General features: G+C 43.7%; 1 pseudogene; it reads right to left on the bottom strand.

Annotated features, from left to right (window-relative positions):
* Positions 1-3,515: 3,515 nt before the first annotated feature.
* Positions 3,516-3,683, bottom strand: LOC131518552 (U2 spliceosomal RNA; annotated as a pseudogene).
* Between the last annotated feature and the right edge of the window lie 2,010 nt (positions 3,684-5,693).

The following is a 5,693-nucleotide window of genomic DNA, read 5'->3' on the forward strand; positions in this document are numbered from 1 at the left end:
GACTACATAAGCATAACAGTGAGGTGTGCTCATTGTAAAAATGTAAATAATGCCAAAGGTGCAGGTAAATATTGTAGGGGAGGCCAAACTTTACCCATTTAGGTTTTCAGCTGGGGCTCTTGAACAAAAAGATTAAGAAGAGAAAAACAGTTTATTAATGCATGTGGCACACATCATGTGGGAGAAACCTCAGTAAAAAAGTAACTCAAAGCAGCAGTTACAGCTCTGGCTTCTATAGCGTTTTCAACAAAGACAGTAAATTTGTAGAGAAATACAGGACAAAGGAAACCGGTTTTAGGCTTCCAGGGATGACATGCTGTGGGGAGGGTAAATATGTGGAAATAAACTAAGGAGTAGGAGTATTTGCAGATCCCTCTGGAGCATCACTGGGCTGATAAAAATCTATTTCTAGAAAGGGGGAATTTATACCTTAGAATTAGGCAAAATTGGGGGGTGGGGAGGCGAGGAAGGGTAGGGAGGGCCTTTTTCCTGCATTTGCTGCTCTTTTTTTTAATGTTTATTTTTGAGAGAGAGAGAGAAAGAGCATGCGAGCGTGAGCAAGGGAGGGGGAGGGGCAGAGAGAGAGGGAGACAGAATCCAAAGCAGGCTCCAGTCTCTGAGCTGTCAGCACAGAGCCCGACATAGGTTCGAACTCACGAACCCTGAGATCATGACCTGAGCCGGAGTCAGACGCTTAACTGACTGAACCCCCACAAGTGCTCCTGCATTTGCTGCTTCTTAATTACCTTCAACTCAAAATAATTTTTATGTCAAAGAGGCATATTTTGGGGTGATATTCTGGTCTCCTTCAATACTAAAACAATCAGCTGAGAGTTGAAAGTGTTTGCTTCTGGGGAGGGATAGAGGGGGGAGCATGGACAAGGAACTGTGTTTTTTCATACAAGCCTTGTAAAACTACCTGTATTGGACTCTCTGTGTGCATTAGTAATTTTGATTTTAAGAATACTAAAACAGGGGCACCTGGGTGGCTCAGTTGGTTGAGCATCCGACTTTCGATCTCAGCTCAGGTCTTGATCTCAGAATTGTGAGTTTGGATCCTGCATTGGGCTCCATGCTGGGTGTGGAGCCTACTTAAATAAGTAAATAAAAAAAAATAAATACATGGTGAGCAGTTCTTTTTGGTCCTGTGGGCTCCTGGTCATAGTGTGGAAAGAACATCTAACTGGTTCAGAAGACCTAATTCTTATTTTGTTTCTGCTAATGACTGGCTCAAGGCCTCTTTGGGCCTCAGTTTCCCTGGGAAAAGTGGAGAGACTGGACATGGCTACTATCCATAAAAATCCCCTGGAGAGTGTGTTAAAGAGTCCCAGGCCCTACTCCTGGGTGATTTGATTTTAAAAGTCCAGTTTGGCAGCCCCAGGAATCTGTTTTGTTTTTGTAAGAAACTCTCCAGGGTTGTTTTTTGGGTTTTTTTTATCTTTTTTTTTTTTTTTAATTGCTTTTGTTGTTGTTGACCTCCTGCACCCATTTCTTCCAGCCACTAATCTGTTCTCTGTATCTCCAAGCTTGGTTTTTGTTCTTATGGTTTTTTTTTCAGATTCCATATATAAGAGAAATCATTGTGGTATTTGTCTTTGTCTGACTTATTTCACTTAGCATAACACCCTTGAGGTCCACCCATTTTGTCTCAAATGGCAAGATTTCATTCCATTTATGGCTGGATAATATTCCATTGTATATATACACCACAGTTCCTTTATCCATTCATCCATGTATGGACAGTTAGGTTGTTTCCATATCTTGGTTATTGTAAATAATGCTGCAGTGAATGAACATGGGGTGCATCTATCGTTTTTAGTTAGTGTTTTTGTTTTCTTTGAATAAATACCCAGAAGTAGAACTTCTGCATCATATGGTAGATCTATTTTTAATTTTTTGAGGAGCCTCCCTAGTGTTTCCCATAGTGACTACACCAGTTGCGTTCCCACGAACAGCACACAAGGGTTCCTTTTTCTCCACATCCTCACCAACACTTGTTATTTCGTATCATTTTGTTAATAACCATCCTAACTGTTGTGAGATGACATCTCATTGTGGTTTTGGTTTGCATTTCCCTGATAATTAGTGATGTTGAACATCTTTTCATGTACCTGTTAGCCATCTGTATGTCTTCTTTGAAAAGATGTCTATTGGGGCGCCTGGGTGGCGCAGTCGGTTAAGCGTCCGCCTTCAGCCAGGTCACAATCTCGCGGTCCGTGAGTTCGAGCCCCGCGTCGGGCTCTGGGCTGATGGCTCGGAGCCTGGAGCCTGTTTCCGATTCTGTGTCTCCCTCTCTCTCTGCCCCTCCCCCGTTCATTCTCTGTCTCTCTCTGTCCCAAAAATAAAAATAAAAATAAAAATAAAAAAATAAAAAAAAAAGAAAAGATGTCTATTCAGATCTTCTGCCCATTTTTAAATAGAAAAAAAAATGTGTTGTTGTTGAGTTATAGGAGTTCTTTATATGGTTTGGACATGAGCCCATTATCACATATATGATTCACAAATATTTCTCCCATTCATTAGCTGCCTTTTCATTTTGTTGATGGTTTCTTTTGCTGTGCAGAATCATTTTCTTTTGTTCATTCACTTGTTCATTTTTGCTTTTGTTGCTTTTGCTTTTGATGTCAGATTAAAAAAATCATCACCAAGACCTATGTCAAGGAACTTACTGCCTATGTTGTCTTCTAGGAGTTTTATGGTTTCAGGTCTTACATTCTAGTCTTTAACCCATTTTCATTTAATTTTTGTGTATGGTATAAGATGATGGTTGAGTTTTATTCTTTTGCATGTGTCTGTCCTGTTTCCCCAGCCCCATTTATTGAAGAGACTATCCTTTCCCCATTGTATATTCTTGGCTCCCTTGTTGTAAATTAATTAGCCATATATGTATGGATTTATTTCTGGGTTCTCTGTTCTGTTGCATTGATCCATGTGTCTGTTTTTACACCAGTACCTCTGAGGATTCTTATTCAATATAATGGGCCCATGGCCAGTGTGTGTGACCCTCAGGGCCAGCAGATCTAGGCCTTCTTCTGCTCTGACAATCTGGCAGTCTTTCCTTATTTGTGGAGCAGACAGGTTGGGACCAGGATTATCTCCAGTCACCCAGGCCTACCCTCTGGAGGACCCCAGGCATTGAGAGGACCAGTTGTGGGAACTGTTCCATGATGAGGCAGCAGAGGTCAGAAGCCAAGACATTAGCGTCCCCGCCCTTCCCAACTGGCCCTGTGCAAAGACCTGCAGCAGTTACCAGAGAATCAAGACCTCTCAGACATCTCCACCCAGCAAGCAGGACTGGACCTGGAGCAGAGGCCCGTAAAAAAACAAAATCTTCCATGCTTCTCATGGCTTCAACCCAGACACCTTGTTGGAATGTGTAGTGAGGACTTCTGCAGGCCTATACAGGCCTAAACAACAAGTCTGGGACCAGAACCCAGGACTCCTCAGGTCTATCCAGCCCCTGGGTGCTTTCCACTAAGCCTCAATGCCTGCCAACTTGAAATCACATTAAAAATATTCTTTGGCCTTAAAACTTGCTTTGAGTAACTTGCAGGCAGTGCAAAACTATTTGAGAACATTGGCAAGATGGCATAAAGTTGGTCAAAAACAAAACTGCACTTGAAAAGAATAAAATTCAAGTTCAATTTCTACACTTGATCTTAGCCAAAAGGCCGAGAAGCGATCAAGTTCAATTTCTAAAAAAGCAGTGTTAAATCCAAACCCATTTGTATTCTGTTTGTTTTTAAAGATTTTTTAAGTAATCTCTACATCTAGCATGGGGCTCAAACCCACATCCCTGAGACCGAGAGTCACATGCTCCATTGACTGAGCCAGCTAGGTGCCCCTCAAAGCTATGTGTGTTTTGATTAAGGTAGTCTGGCCTCGGCCTGCCACCTTATTAAGTGCCCTTGATTAGAGGCGGCCAGTTGGCAGGCTCCTCACTCATGTTGCATGTCCTTCTGCCATGCCACTCCTCCCATCCTTCGCCCACCTGCACAAAACTTCCCACTCCTAGGAAACTACTGCCTGATTTAAAATGGGGCATCAATCTGACCCCTAATTTCAGCTCAGGTCATGATCTCTCAGTTAGTCAGTTTGAGCCCTATATCAGGCAGGCTCTGTGCTGATGGTGTGAGGCCTGCTTGGGATTTTCTCTCTCTCCCTCCCTCTCTTCCCCTCTCTGCTCACACCCTGTCTCTCAAAATAAATAAATAAACTTAAAAAAACAAAACTACTTTGTTAAAAAAATAAATAAAATGGGGCATCAATCGGCACATTATAAATTTAAAATATTTTTAGGAGGTGGGATAGTGTAGTAGTTAAAGGCATGGGTTCTGAAGCTGAAAGCATAGATCTGAGCTGAAACTGTAGCCTTATCACTAACTAGCTGTGTCACCTCTAGAAAGTCCCATATCCTCTCTGCACCTGAGTTCCTTATCTATCAAATATGGATTCTGAAACTTCCCAGTTGGGATGACTGAATGAGATAGCACACAGGCAGCTTGTGGCATGGTATCTAGTAGCTATTTACTGGTTTATACATATTTATACCCTGCTGTGGTTCTGTAATCACTGCTACCTTTACTCTGATCATCCTCCTCATCACTGTTATGGTCAACAAATCTCTAGCATTTATAATGGAACTCAGAAAACCTGGGAGAACGCCTCCAACCCCACCCATGACTCAGCCTCTCTGGTCAGCAGAGTGTAAGGAAGCCACAGCAGAGGATTCTGGGAGTACCACCTGAGAGGGTAATCTCTACAGCTAATACTAAGGGTCAGGTGACTGTGTTGGTGGCCCCTTGAAACAGCAGCAGATGACACACTTTGCTATCTGAAGGCAGGATCTTAACAAGATGACTCTTGGAGAGGGGGCCAGGAGGATGGCGGAGCCAGGGCACTGGGTGGCAACCAAGGTCTGGCCTGGAGAAGCAGAATGAAGCAAATTCTACCTTGTTTCTTGCTGTCACTTCTTTCCCCTCTACTCTGCCTCCTGTCTTCCCACCATGTTCCCTCAGAGCTCAGTGCCAGCAGATTGAAGAAGGGCTCCTGACTCTGGGAGTTTAGGGGTGGGGGGAGGTAGTGTCTCATAGACTATTTCTGGCTGAACTCTCAAGTTCTTTGCTCCCTTTCCGGGGGGGGGGGAGGGGGGGGAGGTGTGTGTATATTGCCCTCTAGCTGACCCTTCTGCCTCCTTCTTATAAGGACCTTTTGTGATTACATCGGACCCACCTGGATAATCTAGGATAATCTCCCATCCTGAACCCTTAACTTAATCACATCTCCAAAGTCCTTTTTACCATGTAAGGTAACATAATTCCAAGGATTAGGACATGGATGTCTTCAGGGGACCATTATTCAATGTACCACAGAGGGGCAATGCTTAACCCAAAATAATATGTGACTAATGGTGGAATTTCAAGCAGTCACATAAAGGAGTTTTGTTGTGTTTTGCATTACTCTTTATACAAGGGACGTTTCTATTTTGGAACAGAACGACTACAGAGCAGGCCTTACCCAGAGGCCAGGGTCTCAGGCAAGGCTGGGCGCTCACCAGGCTCAAGCTGACAGCTGGCTCCACTCTTCTCCCACCTCTGGTAGGAGCCTCTGGGGGCTCTTGCTTCAACTTGAGTCAGCCTTCTGCAGCTGACAACAGTCTCCTGGCACCAGGAACAGCACCAGCTGAGGGGCTG

Source organism: Neofelis nebulosa, chromosome 7 (assembly GCF_028018385.1).
Source record: "Neofelis nebulosa isolate mNeoNeb1 chromosome 7, mNeoNeb1.pri, whole genome shotgun sequence".
Taxonomy (NCBI): domain Eukaryota; kingdom Metazoa; phylum Chordata; class Mammalia; order Carnivora; family Felidae; genus Neofelis; species Neofelis nebulosa.